General features: G+C 37.6%; 1 long non-coding RNA gene across 1 annotated transcript in view; it reads right to left on the bottom strand.

Annotated features, from left to right (window-relative positions):
* Positions 1 to 433: 433 nt before the first annotated feature.
* Positions 434 to 18559, bottom strand: part of LOC109549011 (uncharacterized) — a 173193-nt gene continuing 155067 nt past the window's right edge. The window contains exon 4 of the long non-coding RNA XR_012330790.1: positions 434 to 1806. This is a non-coding gene — a long non-coding RNA (uncharacterized lncRNA). The remainder of the gene's footprint in view (positions 1807 to 18559) is intronic.

Genomic DNA, 18559 nt, shown 5'->3' with positions numbered 1-18559 from the left:
ACTGAGTTATGAAAGGAAGTCACCAAAGCTAAACATTTCTGCTGCAAGAGAGAAGAAGGTTCTGATCGCCCCTTCCCTTTCTCACTGTCACCCACTTGTGCCTTCAACACATGGCTCTGGGTAGTAGACAAACCTTCCTAGATCTGCTTCTTAAAATAAAGTGAGCCCTGCAATATTGGGCTATACTTAATATATGCCAAGCACTGTTTTAAGTTCCTTGCACACCAGCTACTCAACAGGTGGTGGTTAGTAGTTCACTATGAAGTACAGAAATTGAGAATGAGCATTTAGAATCTTTTATAGTAAATTATAACAGTAACTTTTTCTGTCTAATCCGTTTTTTAGAATTGATAGTAGTATTTTGTGTCTTTGTTTATTTCATTTTTCTAGTAATTCACTGTATTTTGTTTTACAAAAATATCAGAAACACTGGAAATTTTTTATAAAAGAGAGCAAGATTATCACCACAGGTAGTCTGAAAAACATTCTTTTGTGTATATTGATTCATTTAATTCTTACAACAACTCTATGAAGAGCCACATTTTCAGATGAAGATACTAAGGCACACAGAGGTTAATAGGCAAAGTTATACAGTTAGTAAGTTGACAGAGCAGAAAGTCAATCCCAAGGATTCTAGTACCAAGACATGCCTTTAACCACTATAATAAACTGCCTCTCCTAAGACCATCTTTGGTGGGGGTCTGAAAAGCAGAGCTAAAAAAATCTGACTTAGGCTCTTAGGTAGAGAGCAAAGGTGTCAGAATGATCTTGTTACTTCCCTGACATCTAGCCACTCCCATTCCATTGCCACTGTAAAGCAGTGTTGAGGCTACCTAGCCCAGAGTAGGGCATGATCCTTGACATCACCTTTGCTCCATCATTGGAGTTCTTGTGAAGCTTCCACTTGCTGGTTCCTTCCCATTGACAAGCCTCTTCAGGACTTGGCAGCCTCCCTCTGGCTGGAGTGTTTAGAGTCTGAGGTTATAAACTCATCACATCACAAGCTACTCATTACAGATAAAATCTTGTGATGATATGTCACTTGCAATCATGGAACAAACATTTATGTATTAAATGCCCACTCTGTGCAATGACCTGCATTTTTTATATGCATATACCAAACCTAATTTTTACTGTCCTACATTTTAAATACATTTGATTTGGATTTTTAAAACTCTTTAACTGACATACTTGGATATTGGTTTAGAATTTACATCAATTTATTCTCAATCAATAAAAGAAAGAGATTGTTTGAGTCTCTCTGGAATGTACTCGATTTGTCCTTTGCTTTTGCTGTTCCTTCTACTGGTGTTACCATTCTCCTCCTTGCCAGGCAACAAAGTGCAGTGAATAGGGCATGGCATTTGAAGCCAAACTTGGGGATCTGATTCTTCCACCTAACCATCCATCCAACAAATATTGAGCTTCTATTATTGACAAAGGCACTGTTCAAATTGCTGAAGATATAGCAGTAATTGAGATGACAAGCTTCCTGTTCTCATGGAGCTTACATCTAAAGAATTAGACATTAAACAAACACACTAATAAATAAGAAAGTAGCAATAAGTGCTATGAAGAAATTAAAACAGAGTAGTGAGATCAAGAGTGACTGATAAGGGGGCTTCCCTGGTGGCGCAGTGGTTGAGAGTCCGCCTGCCGATGCAGGGAACATGGGTTCGTGCCCCGGTCCGGGAAGATTCCACATGCCGCAGAGCGGCTGGGCCCGTGAGCCATGGCCGCTGAGCTTGCGCGTCCAGAGACTGTGCTCCGCAACGGGAGAGGCCACAATAGTGAGAGGCCCGCGTACTGCAAAAAAAAAAAAAAAAAGTGACTGATAGGGACTCCCTGGTGGCTCAGTGGTTAAGAATCCGCCTGACAATGCAGGGGATGGGGGTTCAATCCCTGGTCCGGGAGGATCCCACATGCCTCAGAGCAACTAAGCCCGTGCACCACAACTACTGAGCCTGTGCTCTAGAGCCCACAAGCTACAACTACTGAACCTGCATGCCACAACTACTGCAGCCTGTGTGCCTAGAGTCTGTGCTCCACAACAAGAGAAGCCACTGCAATGAGAAGCCCACGCACAGCAACGAAGAGTAGCCCCCGCACGCCACAACTAGAGAAAGCCTGCAGGCAGCAACGAAGACCCAGTGCAGCCATTAATTAATTAATTAATTTAATTTTTAAAATAAATTAAAGAGTGACTGATAGAGAGGGGTGTTTTAAATTGTGTATCAGGGAAGGGCTCTCTGTAGAAGAAACAACTGAACTGAGATCTGAATGCCAAGCAGGAAGTACACATTTAACAACTAGGGGAAAGAGATTTCCAGGGAAAGAAACTCTTACCATATCATAAAAAGAAAAAAAAAAGAAGGGTAGATCTTGGCTGATATAAGTGGAAATTCAAATATTAGCATAGTCCAGGGCTATCTCAATCCAGTGCCTCTGAGATCTTCTCAACTCGACCTTCTATGTGTCAACCTCAATCCTGAGCTGGTGGCAAGAGAGCTGTCAAAAGTCCCAGGCTTCACACAGAATATCAGACAAAGATATTTTCTCTTGATGTTGTTCTATTTTAAGAGCAAGAAAATGTTTCCCAGAAACCTTTACCAAGCTTTCCCTGTGTGGCACTGACCTGAATATGGTCACCTGCCCATTCTCCACTCAATCCCTGATACTGAGGAAATTATTTTGTATTGACTGGCATGGGCATGGGTACCTAGTTCGATGCCTAACAAAGGGTTGGGAACACCATGATTGGCTTTAATTATTCAGAATTATACCTCGAGCAGGAGTCAATCCCAGAAACCATGTGTCTGCAATGTAACCAGGGAGCGGGGACACCTGAACAAAAAATGAAATGCTGTCAGGGAAAAGCTGAAAGTGAATAGAAGCTAGACAGGAAGTCAACAGTGTCCAGTACAAACAGCTCATGCAAAATCCTGGATCAGTTAAAGGAGAGAAAGGAGGTTCTAAGTGGCTAAGGTGTCACTGGGAAGGGAAAGTGACATGAAGTGATATCATAGGGTATTTGTGGTTGACAAAGGTCAACTCTTATAAGTACTCATAGGTCATGCTGAGGAGTTTAGATTTTATTTAAAGGGTGACAGAAAGCTGTCAGAGTGTTTTAAACAGAGGAGTAGCATGATGGGGCTGCAAAGTGAGATAAATTGTGCTTGTGTTGGGAGCAGAGGATGGTGCTGCATCATTGGGTCATTTGGGGGCAAATTTACTTCATCTTTCTAAATTCCATTCACCGTGTTTTAAAGGAAAAGTGGTTCAACTACTTGTTTCAAAGGGCTGTTTTAAGTTGTAAACGAAAAATGTGTAAAAGTGCTTTTGAGTTCTGTGTTAAACAAATGATAACAAATGCACCAGCCCTCCTTCAGAGTCTCACTCAAGGCATCTTCTCAGAGCCTTACCTGTCCAGACCAGCCCCACACTGACTGCTCTTTCCTCTGAACTCTCATGTTTCATGCCCATAAAAATCATTTCAGTCTTAAATTTTATAATTATAACAGTGTAGGGTAGTATATACATGTATAGTACATGACAATTTAAAGGCATTTTAAAATATACACATTCACACATACCAATTATGTGGCACACGTGTATCTTCAACCAGATTTTAAGTACAAGATATACATCAAAGTTTCTTACACAGCGTCTGACACAAAATAAGTACTTAATAAACATGAATTTTCTTTCTTTCTTTGGGGTCCAGTCCCATGCTCATACTTGTATTGTTCCCGTTCTCCCTTCCCTAAGAACCTATCCCGGCCTAACCTAGTGGGGAAAACAAAAAACAGGCACTTAATCAGTAGTTACTGAAAGAACTGTGCACCCATTTAAACAACAGAAATTTTAAAATTCGTAGTGCTAAAAGGAAAAAAAGTTAATGACAAAGAAACTCTAAATAAAAACAAAACTTTCTGTTGTATAATCATTAGCTTGGAATGATTAGTAGTTTTTACTTTTAGTAGATTTCAATTTTACTAGATTTTAATTTTACTAGGTAGTTAAATTCTTAACTACTGCTTTGATTCTTTCCTGGAAGTTCCTATAGGAAAAGCTGGAAACAGAGCTAGCACATGATCTACAGTAAGTTTTGAGCATGAGAAAGACAGAATAATCCACAGAAAAGAGCCAAAATTTTAGGTAATTATTAGGAAATGCCAATGAATTTCAAAAATAAGAGGGCAGAGCAAAAGCTTATGTGCCAAGGAATGAATCAAACACATACACTGCATCTACTGTACATGTTCAAGGAGTTTTAGCATCTGACTTTCTCACACACCCTGGCTGAGACATCAATAACCTAAACATCCCAAATTAAACAGTTCAGACCCCCAATCACTTTAAGCCATGTAAAGCAATAAACCTTCAAGATAAAAGACAAATAAAATGGCAGAGTTCGCTGAAAAGCCATGTGCAGACCATGTTCATGTTTGATTTATTGAACAAAGGGTGAATGCTAAAAGCTCCTTTTGTTACCCTTCTTTGGAAATATTAATACAGAGTTAGTAAGATCATATACTACACAGTGTTAAGAAATAAACATTATCAATTTTCCTGACACTGCAGAATGCAGCCAAAACTCAATTTAAGACAAGTTTCAGAAGAAAAACAATCATAAAAGGAATAAAACAAGATCAAAATGAATACAAATATACTTTATTACCTTACAAATGCAGGCATAACTGAAGGCCCATAATTATATAATATTTAATGCTTAATTTTATTTTCTGTGTTACCTCTATAAGCCATCACTCGTGAAAAATATTAAAGAGCACACATTTCAATACCACATAATTAAAATGTGTTGGTTGCTATATTTTGCTTAATTTGCATTTGTGATTTATACATTTTCCTGAATACATGGTTAAAGCAATATATGCTCAGTAGGAGAAGCAATATCACCCCTACATGCCCCACAAATCATCTACAAAAGTGTTGCATGCACCACCATTTACTTAGAGCAAATGGTTGTTTTTCTATAAACACATTATTTATGAGAGCATCAGATGCAATCTGCATACTAATGTAGTCTTATATTTCACAGAATTACCCACATGGTATAAGTGGTTTTTCTCTCTCCACAATCACTACTTCCCTCCACCCCCAATTAGTTCCATCCCCACTTAGAACTCCATCATGAATATATCTGTCTATGTATACCAGAAATAGTTGAAAAACAGCCATGGGGAAATAATTCAAGTCACAAAAACACTCTAAGCCCTGACAACTTTAATATTTATTCAATCAGTTTATTACCACAAACAAGCAAATAAGAAAACAGATCCATTACCATCCAAACAATTTTTAAAGGCCTCCACAATAGGTCTACATAAAGCAAGCTGTTAAAACAGACCTATACAAAGAAGGCTGCCAAACTGATGCAAAGCAAGCTCAAAATAATGATATTCACACACTAAGGAAAAAACTCAAATCTAAAAGCAAGGATCCAGATTATATTATCTCAGAACAGCAAGAGACTCTGTTATTTTTGTTTGCCAATATTTATACGAATATTATGTATTAAATAATCATGTTTTAGTTATATCTTCATCCAAAGGCATACAACTCCCTATACGCTTAAAGCATATTATCTGCCTTAGACTCATCTTTGAGAAAGATGGATATGTAGTACAGAGGTTGGCATTGTCACAACTCAGTGGCTTGGGGCCAGAATCTGTAACACTGCCTAGCAACTTCCCCATATCACAAATAACACAACAATGTACTGGTGGTTTGAGGAGAGCAAGACAGAATAAAAATTTACATAAAATAAATGACATTATAAGGGACAAATATTCATCTATTTAATATACTATACTAAAGTGCATTAAAGATTTTCATAAGCCAATAAAAATGTAAATGCAATATAATGAATTCTGATGACTAGAAAGCCTTTTATTGTCTGAGAGTTGAACGTTCTTTTATATACAGTCATCTTTGTGTGTTTTATTCTGTCAAAACCGTGATTCCCGAATATGTTTATGTAATAACACACTAAAATATACTCCAGTAAAGTAAATAATTTTTTAGTGATTAATCAGACTTGAGACTCTTAAGCAATTTATTAACTAAGCTGAACTGACTACAAGAATTCATTATTTCTAATGTTTTGTATGTTTCCATGAAAGCTGCTATGAACTCTGTGCCCCCCAAATTTATATGTTGAAGACTTAACCCTCAGTGTGATGGTATTGGGAGAACAGCCTATGGGAGATAATTAGATTTAGACAAAGTCATGAGGGTGGTGTCCTCATGATGGGATTAGTGAACTTACAAAGGGAGACACAAGTGAGCCTGCTGTCTCTCTCCCCAACATGGGAAGACATAATGAGAAGGCAGTCATATACAAGTGAGGAAGAGTACCCTCACCAGAAGCCAACCATGCTGGCACCCTGACCTCGGATTTCTGGCCTCTAGAACTGTTAAAAAAATAATTTCTATTGTTTAAGCTATGCAGTCTGTGGTATTTTTGTTATAGTGACCCAAGAAGAATAATACAAGACCCCTATGAGAACATAACTTTTGCGAATATATAGGAGTATCATCAAAATAATTATTGGCTTCCCCTCATGTTCATTTTCAACCATTCTTCTTAACACAGTCATGATTTTTAACACTAATATTGACATCATTTACACATATCTTTATTTTTATAAGATTTGATATGAGAAACCTTGTTTCCATAGTTCTATTGTATCTAGAGTACCATTTTAAAAATATTAATCAAACATCAAACAATTTACCTTTAACACCAAAATTTACTTATTTGAGCAAAAAGTCTTTGCAAAATTTATAAGGCAAGAAATCGTCTTCAAAGTAAATTTTAAAGACCAAAGCAGAAATTTCAATGAGTTTATGCATAAGAATATGGACACTTTCAAAGTACTTTTTTTTTTTTAACATCTTTATTGGGGTATAATTGCTTTACAATGCTGTGTTAGTTTCTGCTTTATAACAAAGCGGATCAGTTATACATATACATATGTTCCCATATTTCTTCCCTCTTGCATCTCCCTCCCTCCCACCCTCCCTATCCCACCCCTCCAGGCGGTCACAAAGCACCGAGCTGATCTCCCTGTGCTATGAGGCTGCTTCCCACTAGCTATCTACCTTACATTTGGTAGTGTATATATGCCCACGCCTCTCTTTCGCTTTGTCACAGCTCACTCTTCCCCCTCCCCATATCCTCAAGTCCATTCTCTAGTAGGTCTGTGTCTTTATTCCTGTCTTACCCCTAGGTTCCTCATGACATTTTTTTTTCTTAAATTCTATATATATGTGTTAGCAGACGGTATTTGTCTTTATCTTTCTGACTTACTTCACTCTGTATGACAGACTCTAGGTCTATCCACCTCATTACAAATAGCTCAGTTTCGATTCTTTTTATGGCTGAGTAATATTCCATTGTATATATGTGCCACATCTTCTTTACCCATTCATCCGATGATGGACACTTAGGTTGTTTCCATCTCTGGGCTATTGTAAATAGAGCTGCAATGAACATTTTGGTACATGACTCTTTCTGAATTATGGTTTTCTCAGGGTATATGCCCAGTAGTGGGATTGCTGGGTCATATGGTAGTTCTATTTGTAGTTTTTTAAGGAACCTTCATACTGTTCTCCATAGTGGATGTACCAATTCACATTTCCACCAGCAGTGCAAGAGTTTTCCGTTTCCTCCACACCCTCTCCAGCATTTATTGTTTCTAGATTTTTTGATGATGGCTATTTTGACTGGTGTGAGATGATATCTCATTGTAGTTTTGATTTGCATTTCTCTAATGATTAATGATGTTGAGCATTCCTTCATGTGTTTGTTGGCAGTCTGTATATCTTCTTTGGAGAAATGTCTATTTAGGTCTTCTGCCCATTTTTGGATTGGGTTGTTTGTTTTTTTGTTATTGAGCTGTTTGTAAATTTTGGAGATTAATCCTTTGTCAGTTGTTTCATTTGCAAATATTTTCTCCCATTCTGAGGGTTGTCTTTTGGTCTTGTTTATGGTTTCCTTTGCTGTGCAAAAGCTTTGAAGTTTCATTAGGTCCCATTTGTTTATTTTTGATTTTATTTCCATTTCTCTAGGAGGTGGGTCAAAAGGGATCTTGCTGTGATTTATGTCATAGAGTGTTCTGCCTATGTTTTCCTCTAAGAGTTTGATAGTGTCTGGCTTACATTTAGGTCTTTAATCCATTTTGAGCTTATTTTTGTGTATGGTGTTAGGAAGTGTTCTAATCTCATACTTTTACATGTACCTGTCCAGTTTTCCCAGCACCACTTATTGAAGAGGCTCTCCTTTCTCCACTGTACATTCCTGCCTCCTTTATCAAAGATAAGGTGACCGGGGCTTCCCTGGTGGTGCAGTGGTTGGGAGTCCGCCTGCTGATGCAGGGGATGCAGGTTCGTGCCCTGGTCTGGAAGGATCCCACATGTCGCGGAGCGGCTGAGCCTGTGAGCCATGGCCGCTGAGCCTGCGCGTCTGGAGCCTGTGCTCTGCAATGGGAGAGGCTGCAGCAGTAACAGGCCCGCGTACCACAAAAAAAAAAAAAAAAAGGTAAGGTGAGCATATGTGCGTGGGTTTATCTCTGGGCTTTCTATCCTGTTCCATTGATCTATCTGTCGGTTTTTGTGCCAGTACCATACAGTCTTGATTACTGTAGCTTTGTAGTATAGTCTGAAGTCAGGGAGCCTGATTCCTCCAGCTCCTTTCTTCATTCTCAAGATTGCTTTGGCTATGCGGGGTCTTTTGTGTTTCCATACAAATTGTGAAATTTTTTGTTCTAGTTCTGTGAAGAATGCCAGTGGTAGTTTGATAGGGATTGCATTAAATCTGCAGATTGCTTTGGGTAGTAGTGTCATTTTCACAATGTTGATTCTTCCAATCCAAGAACATGGTATATCTCTCCATCTATATATATCATCTTTAATTTCTTTCATCAGTGTCTTATAATTTTCTGCATACAGGTCTTTTGTCTCCTTAGGTAGGTTTATTCCTAGATATTTTATTCTTTTTGTTGCAATGGTAAATGGGAGTGTTTTCTTGATTTCACTTTCAGATTTTTCATCATTAGTGTATAGGAATGCCAGAGATTTCTGTGCATTAATTTTGTATCCTGCTACTTTACCAAATTCATTGATTAGCTCTAGTAGTTTTCTGGTAGCATCTTTAGGATTCTCTATGTATAGTATCATGTCATCTGCAAACAGTGACATCTTTACTTCTTCTTTTCCGATTTGGTTCCTTTTATTTCCTTTTCTTCTCTGATTGCTATGGCTAAAACTTCCAAAAATATGTTGAAGAAGAGTGGTGAGAGCGGGCAACCTTGTCTCGTTCCTGATCTTAGTGGAAATGCTTTCAGTTTTTCACCACTGAGGATGATGTTGGCTGTGGGTTTGTCATATATGGCCTTTATTATGTTGAGGAAAGTTCCCTCTAATGCCTACTTTCTGAAGGGTTTTTATCATAAATGGGTGTTGAATTTGGTCAAAAGTTTTCTCTGCATCTATTGAGATGATCATATGGTTTTTCTCCTTCAGTTTGTTAATATGGTTTATCACATTGATTGATCTGCGTATATTGAAGAATCCTTGCATTCCTGGAATAAACCCCACTTGATCATGGTGTATGATCCTTTTAATGTGCTGTTGGATTCTGTTTGCTAGTATTTTGTTGAGAATTTTGCATCTATGTTCATCAGTGATATTGGCCTGTAGTATTCTTTCTTTGTGACATCCTTGTCTGGTTTTGGTATCAAGGTGGTGGTGGCCTCGTAGAATGAATTTGGGAGTGTTCCTCCCTCTGCTATATTTTGGAAGAGTTTGAGAAGGATAGGTGTTAGCTCTTCTCTAAATGTTTGATAGAATTCGCCTGTGAAGCCACCTGCTCCTGGGCTTTTGTTTGTTGGAAGATTTTTAATCACAGTTTCAATTTCAGTGCTTGTGATTGGTCTGTTCATATTTTCTATTTCTTCCTGATTCAGTCTTGGCAGGTTGTGCATTTCTAAGAATTTGTCCATTTCTTCTAGGTTGTCCATTTTATTGGCATAGAGTTGCTTGTAGTAATCTCTCATGATCTTTTGTATTTCTGCAGTGTCAGTTGTTACTTCTCCTTTTTCATTTCTAATTCTATTGATTTGAGTCTTCTCCCTTTTTTTCTTGATGAGTCTGGCTAGTGGTTTATCTATTTTGTTTATCTTCTCAACGAACCAGCTTTTAGTTTTATTGATCTTTGCTATCGTTTCCTTCATTTCTTTTTCATTTATTTCTGATCTGAGTTTTATGATTTCTTTCCTTCTGCTAACTTTGGGGGGTTTTTGTTCTTCTTTCTCTAGTTGCTTTAGTTGCAAGGTTAGGTTGTTTACTCGAGATGTTTCCTGTTTCTTAAAGTGGTCTTGTATTGCTATAAACTTCCCTCTCAGAACTGCTTTTGCTGAATCCCATAGGTTTTGGGTCATCGTGTCTCCATTGTCATTTGTTTCTAGGTATTTTTTTATTTCCTCTTTGATTTCTTCAGTGATCACTTCATTATTAAGTAGTGTATTGTTTAGCCTCCATGTGTTTGTATTTTTTACAGATCTTTTCCTGTAATTGATATCTAGTCTCATAGCATTGTGGTCGGAAAAGATACTTGATACAATTTCAATTTTCTTAAATTTACCAAGGCTTGATTTGTGACCCAAGAGATTATCTATCCTGGAGAATGTTCCATGAGCACTTGAGGAAAATGTGTATTCTGTTGTTTTTGGATGAAGTGTCTTATAAATATCAATTAAGTCCATCTTGTTTAATGTATCATTTAAAGCTTGTGTTTCCTTATTTATTTTCATTTTGGATGATCTGTCCATTGGTGAAAGTGGGGTGTTAAAGTCCCCTACTATGAATGTGTTACTGTCAATTTCCCCTTTTATGGCTCTTAGTATTTGCCTTATGTATTGAGGTGCTCCTATGTTGGGTGCATAAATATTTACAATTGTTATATCTTCTCAAAGTACTTTTAAATTTATTTATTTTTGGCTGTGTTGGGTATTCGTTTCTGTGCAAGGGCTTTCTCCAGTTGCGGCGAGCAGGAGCCACTCTTCATCGCAGTGCGCGGGCCTCTCACTGTCACGGCCTCTCCCGTTGTGGAGCACAGGCTCCAGACGCACAGGCTCAGCAGTTGTGGCTCACGGGCCCAGTTGCTCCGTGGCATGTGGGATCCTCCCAGACCAGGGCTCGAACCTGTGTTCCCCACACTGGCAGGCAGACTCCCAACCACTGAGCCACCAGGGAAGCCCTCAAAGTACTTTTAAAGAAACCACCAGACCACTTACGATAACTAACCATCCTGGGTTGCCTGGAACCATCCAGGTTTTAGCACTTAAAGTCCCCCATCCTGAAAGCCCCTTCAGTCCAGGAACTGAACTAGGACAGGTGGTCACTCCACCAATACATTACTATGTCATTTTTACTATCGGTCATGAAGTAGCTATGGTTCTGATTTCCTAAGGAACCAGAAGAAAATAGACTTTCATAATTATATATATATATATATACACACACACACACACACATATATGTATGTACCAGACTGTAATTAACCATTTTTAATATAAATTTTAGAACCTTACAACTAAAAGAGACCTTAGAAATTATTTTCCCCGATATTTACGTTACAAGTAAGCAGATTACAGTTTAGAGAGATAAGAGTTTGTAAATCAACCTTACTAAGAACTCTCCTCTTAATCAGTTCTCATGGAATTTTTTTTTTTTTTTTTGCGGTACGTGGGCCTGTCACTGTTGTGGCCTCTCCCGTTGCGGAGCACAGGCTCTGGATGTGCAGGCTCAGCGGCCATGGCTCACGGGCCCAGCCACTCCGTGGCATGTGGGATCTTCCTGGACCAGGGCACGAACCTGCGTCCCCTGTGTTGGCAGGCAGATTCTCAACCACTGCGCCACCAGGGAAGCCCCTCTAATGGAATTTTTTAACGGTATTATTTTATAATGATAAATAATCCCGAAGAAATTCTCAATAGTATCAAGACAATGAGGAAATTAAAAGGTATTGAACTTTCATATAAAAATTCAATGCAATTAACAGTTAGCATCTTATCAAGAATTTTCTTATATTTAGATAAATCTTGTAATTCATATGGGGAAAATGCTCAACAATTACTAAGAGAAACATGAAAAAGAAGAAGAGTGAAGGAGGAATTGTTTGTGAGAAACATGCCATAGAGTAACAATGGTCAATTCTATATGGTACAATTGCTGTACGAACAAATTGTTTACTGGGATATCACTATATAAGCACAGAAAAGAAATGGAATGTTAACATGACAAATATGGAGCATGGGGTGCTGATGTTGTAGGAGGTAGGGTGGAGGGAGAGGAAATTGTCTATTGATAAAAACTGGATGACACAATATGATACAGTCCCATCTATGAACAAATATATATATGTGTTACTCATAATAGTAATACATGTAATGGTGTTTATACCAGGGTAGAGGGATTGCATTTGACCTTTATTTTCTTCCAGATAGTATTTTTTAAAAAGACACAGTAGAAAAAAAAAAAAAAAAAAAAGACACAGTAGATACTCTGTCCTATTGATTTCTCTGCTTCAGAAAATTAAGAACTAGTGAATAGATTTTGATTTGTCTTACATTACCTGAGGAAGAATATAAGGAATCCAAGTCCAGCTGTGATTTGATTAAAATTTTCCTGCTTGCTCTATTTACAATAGCCAGGACATGGAAGCAACCTGTGTGTCCACCGACAGATGAATGGATAAAGATGTGGCACATATATACAATGGAATATTACTCAGCCATAAAAAGAAATGAAATTGAGTTATTTGTAGTGAGGTGGATGGACCTAGAGTCCATCATACAGAGTGATGTCAGAAAGAGAAAAACAAATACCGTATGCTAACACATATACATGGAATCTAAAAAAAAAAAAAAATGGTTCTGAAGAAACTAGGGGCAGGACAGTAATAAAGATGCAGATGTAGAGAATGGAGTTGAGGACAAGGGGAGTAGGAAGGGGAAGCTGGGATGAAGTGAGAGAGTGGCATGGACATATATACACTACCAAATGTAAAATAGCTAGCTAGTGGGAAGCAGCCTCATAGCCCAGGGAGATCAGCTCGGTGTTTTGTGACCATCAAGAGGGTTGGGATAGGGAGGGTGGGAGGGAGACACAAGAGGGAGGAGATATGGGGATATATGTATATGTACAGCTGATTCACTTTGTTATAAAGCAGAAATTAACACACCATTGTAAACCAGTTATACTCCAATAAAGATGTTTAAAAAAAATTTTTCCTGCTGGACAACTGGTCTATAAACTAGCGTATCTGAAATAAAATTAATGTCAATGGTGTTTATAAACCTAATACTGGACATAGCAGAATATAGGGAAAAAATAACATTGTTTTCTGACTTTGCAAGTAACATACTGTAAAACACTTGCAAAATAGTTTTTTAATTAAAAAGAAAATAAGAATTATAATAAACACTTATACCCTTTAGTTTAAACCCTTTAGTACGTGTGTGTAAATATATATAAATATGTGTGTGAATATACTAGTGTGTATAAATACATGTATATAAGTGTATGTATGTATACAAAAATATATGCATCTACCTGTTTGCAACCTGTGTTTCTTCACTTCACAATGTATGATAAACAACTTTTCAGGTTATTAGTGATTCTTACTCAACACTGTTTGACAAGGCTGCATTGTACTACGTGGAATGACTAATAAGGTAATTTATTTTACTATAATACAACTTGGGCATGTGTAATGTAATTTTTCCTATTTTTTTATTATTATGAGTAACATAGCAGTAAATATTCTTATAATAATTATTTGGATGCATGTCTGTTTTTTCAATGTGACCAAATAATTTGCTACTTTGATTTTATCTAAAAGGTGTGAATGTTTTTAGGGCTTTCAAGTGTATTATGGAAAATTATGTTAGTTGCATACTCAAAAATACTATTAATTATTACTTTTTAAAAAGATCTCAAGCAACTCATAATTATGTCAAATTATTATAATATGCCCAGTAGTGGGATTGCTGGGTCACATGGTAGTTCTATTTTTAGTTTTTTAAGGAGCCTCCATACTGTTCTCCATAGTGGCTGTATGAATTTACATTCCCAACAACAGTGCAAGAGGGTTCCCTTTTCTCCACACCCTCTCCAGCATTTATTGCTTCTAGATTTTGTGATGATTGCCATTCTGTCCAGTGTGAGGTGATACCTCATTGTAGATTTGCTTTGCATTTCTCTAACAATTAGTGATGTTGTGCATATTTTCATGTGTTTGTTGGCCATCTGTATGTCTTCTTTGGCGAAACGTCTATTTAGGTCTTCTGCCCATTTTTGGATTGGGTTGTTTGTTTTTTGGATATTGAGGTGCATGAGCTGTTTGTATATTTTGGAGATTAATCCTTTGTCCGTTGATTCATATGCAAATATTTTCTCCCATTCTGAGGGTTGTCTTTTCATCTTGTTTATGGTGTGCAGAAGCTTTTAAGTTTAATTAGGTCCTTTGCTGTGCAGAAGCTTTTAAGTTTAATTAGGTCCCATTTGTTTATTTTTGTTTTTATTTCCATTTCTCTAGGAGGTGGGTCAAAAAAGATCTTGCTGTGATTTATGTCAAAGAGTGTTCTGCCTATGTTTTCCTCTAAGAGTTTTATAGTGTACAGTCTTACTTTTAGGTCTTTAATCCATTTTGAGTTTATTTTTGTGTATGGTGTTAGGAAGTGTTCTAATTTCATTCTTTTACATGTAGCTGTCCAGTCGTCCCAGCACGACTTATTGAAGAGGCTGTCTTTTCTCCATTGTATATTCTTGCCTCCTTTGTTATAGATTAGGTGACCATAGGTGTGTGGGTTTATCTCTGAGCTTTCTATCCTGTTCCATTGAGCTATATTTCTGTTTCTGTGCCAGTGCCATACTGTTCTGATTACTGTAGCCCTGTAGTATAGTCTGAAGTCTGGGAGCCTGATTCCTCCAGCTCTGTTTTTTTTTTCTCAAGATTGCTTTTACTATTATGGTAAAAATATTTTTATTAAGAAAATAACATGTGTGATGTATTATTCATACAAGGTCATCTTCAGCTAGCTTTCCAGTATTTGCATAGGAAGATATTTGAAAAGTATTCATTGAATTTTGATGATGAATATTTCTAGGTGGTAGATATTAAAGTGGCTTTTTACTTTCCTATTTATAATTTCCTTATTACTCTTCTAAATTATTTACAAAGAACATGTAGTAGCAGGTTTCTAAACTATTTCATTGAAAATATTACCCACTGCATGGAACCAGAGATTAAAATATATTGACAATAATTACAGCAATCATAGTTAATAGTAGGAGTAAGTCCTCTAGTTTACTGAATAACATTTACCTAAAAGCAACAACTCATTTTATTCTTAGTTATAATCAAACTGCCAGTTTCTAAGTACAGAATTTTCCCTAAGTACAAAATTTATCTACATATGAAAAACTTGTCCAACTGTACTCAACAAGACAAAATAAAAACAGCTGAATTAATTGAAACAGCGATTTATTCAGGAAAGGAATGTTTATATAAGTGAAACAAATACCTCTTGGTCCTTTCTCCATTGAATAACCTAGCCAATTTCAACTGGCCACCTAGTCATTTGGCATTTATATTTAGATTACTGTTAAAATATAATGCATTGTGAAATGGTGCTGTATACTGGTGCCATCTGTCAAATAGCACAGTAGTATCAAATGTTTCATTTCCAAACTCTCCCTTACTCTCTCTTCCCTCTGCATAACATATGTATTACTCTAGTGGTTAGATGACACCAACCTAACCAACAGCTCTTCCTTTTTAACTGATGAATCAATTAAAGTTCATTTTTTCCAGTAACTGAACTTTAGCTAAATTAAGCAACATAGATGTTATTATTAAGCTAAAGCAAAAGAGATGTTATTACAAGCAGTTAGTGGGCAGTTAGTAGGGCCAATCAATGATCAATAGGACACTAACTAAGGGACAAGAATGGAGGTTCAGACATGGTTGGCCAGAACCCAGGGAGCTGCAAGAAGCAGGAAAACAGAGGACACTGGCACAGCCTGGTCAAGAATGATGCCAACTGACACTGCTCCTGAGATCAGTAATTTCTGACCATTTCCTCATAACTCTCTCAAGACCTAACGTCTCTAGAGAGACAGAGTCCTATGGGCCAAGATTAGGTCATATGATTGCCCCTTGGCTACCAGCAGGAGAGGCTACTATCTAGAAAACGTGCCCACCATGAACACCCACAGTGGAAGAGGGGCGATCTCCAAAAGAAAATCAGGGCATAATTAGAAGTGAGAATAACTATTGGGCAACCAACAATGAAATATTCACTGCAACTGACTACATTTAGTGCCTCTTATGCCTTCCTCTCTTGCCTCATACCCTAACTCTTAGATCACCCTTTTTCAAGCTAAAGATCACAACATATTAGTGTATCATTAAATCAAATTTGTGGATCATATCCATCTATTTAAAAGCAAAATTGAGGACTTCCCTAGCGGGCCAGTGGTTAAGACTTCACCTTCCAATGCAGGGGGTGCGGGTTTGATCCCTGGTCAGGGAGCTAAGATCCCACATACCTTGCAGCCAGAAAACCAAAATATGAAACGGAAGCAATATTGTAACAAATTCAATAAAGACTTTAAAAATGGTCCACATCAAAAAAATCTTTAAAAATAAATAAATAAATAAAAGCAAAATTTAATGGAGCAGAAAATATCAGAGTATATTGCATATAGGAAGTTTGTGAAATGTCTGTTTATTATATGTTTCTGAGGCATATGTGTTTGCGTGCACATGTGTGAATGTAGGTCATGATATGAAAATGTTTGAAAAAACTTTGTCCTAGTCCTTAAAGCATTCTGCAGAACCAACAATTATATGCACACCCTAACCTAGACTACTACCGTCTGAGAAGTCCATTCCCATATAACTGGTATTATGAGGCCTCCATGATGAATCACTGCACAGTAGGCAGCTTATGTTATGAAGTGATTTCATCATTTATAGCATCACATACGGTCATTAAATTTCATTTAATTAGGAAAAATAATCCATGCAATCATTTCTTTGATCACAAGTATTTATCATCTTGTCTGAAATCTGACTAGTGTTCCAAATGAGAAAACTCCCAATGTGGCAATTTTTCATCATGAATATTTTTATATCACTGCAATTTTATTAGCTCATGTTGAATTAGTCAACTCTCGCTTCTTTCATGAGATTTTCTCCAATTACTATAATCTTCACTGATTGCTCTCCTTTTAATGAAAGCCTTTGACACTTAACTTCTAATAGTTCCCCACATAACTGTTACACCTCAGCTAAATGAAACACACTTTCAAACTAGGTAGGGAAAAAAGACATTTGAGTAGTCCAAAGAGAAATCACAAATCCCATACACTAAAATCACTGCATTTTTTCATAAGAAATTTCTCTAGGATCTTGTCTGAAGCTCATTTTTTCTGCTTTATTCATAATCTAATAAACATACTACCTAGCACATAAAAGACAACCAATAAGTAGTTGGTGAATAAGTGAGTAGATGAAAGAGATAAAGGAAGAAAAAAAAGAGAGGAGAGAGAGAGAGGAAGAAGAAGGCAGAGGAGGAAGAAAAGAAGGTAGTGGCAGTGGAGAAGGGGGAGAGTGACAAGTAGGAGGGGGGAGGGGAGGAGAAGAAGAAGGAGGAAGAAAGAGGGAGAGAGGGAAGAAAGAGAGAGGAAGTAAGGAAGGAAGGGAGGGAGGGAGAGGAGGGAGAGGAGGGGGAGGGGAGGGGAGTTTAGGTTTCTAGGTCCAAAGCAAAAGCAAAATGCAAGGGGGGGAGATAACCCTGAGGCAAGTAAGGCAATATGGCACCACTGTGAAGCAGACATCAATGACAAGTTCTCTCTCAAGCACACACAAATGCATGCATTTAAGAACACAAAGATCACAATAGCTTGGAGTTATTTCAAGTATGAGCAAACAGAAGAAAACATTTCAATAGGACTTGAGTGCATTAACCAAAGAGCAAATGCTCATAATGAAGACCTTGAATCTTCAAAAATATTGAAATGTGCTCAGTATATTCTATTTACAGCAAGAAATGGTAATGTTTTAGAATTTTTAATATCCAAGTGGTTAAAAGTTAAATATCTTGTTGCCTTCATCTAATTGAAAAAACAGTGTCCCAAAACCTTTCCCCAAAAGTTCTTTGTAGCTGAATTTTACTGCCACCATTCCATCAAACACTATTTCATTTGTGTGTCTTGATTGTAACCACTTTGAGGGCAACAGTCACATCTTTTTTTGTGTGTGTGTGGTACGCGGGCCTCTCACTGTTGTGGCCTCTCCCATTGCGGATCACAGGCTCCGGACGCGCAGGCTCAGCGGCCATGGCTCACGGGCCCAGCCACTCCGTGGCATGTGGGATCTTCCTGGACCGGGGCATGAACCCGTGTCCCCTGCATCAGCAGGCGGACTCTCAACCACTGCACCACCAGGGAAACCCCAACAGTC

The sequence above is a fragment of the Tursiops truncatus genome, chromosome 3, assembly GCF_011762595.2.
Source record: "Tursiops truncatus isolate mTurTru1 chromosome 3, mTurTru1.mat.Y, whole genome shotgun sequence".
Classification (NCBI taxonomy): domain Eukaryota; kingdom Metazoa; phylum Chordata; class Mammalia; order Artiodactyla; family Delphinidae; genus Tursiops; species Tursiops truncatus.
The sequence above is the reverse complement of the archived record's forward strand: the minus strand, read 5'-3'. Positions and strand labels throughout refer to the sequence as shown.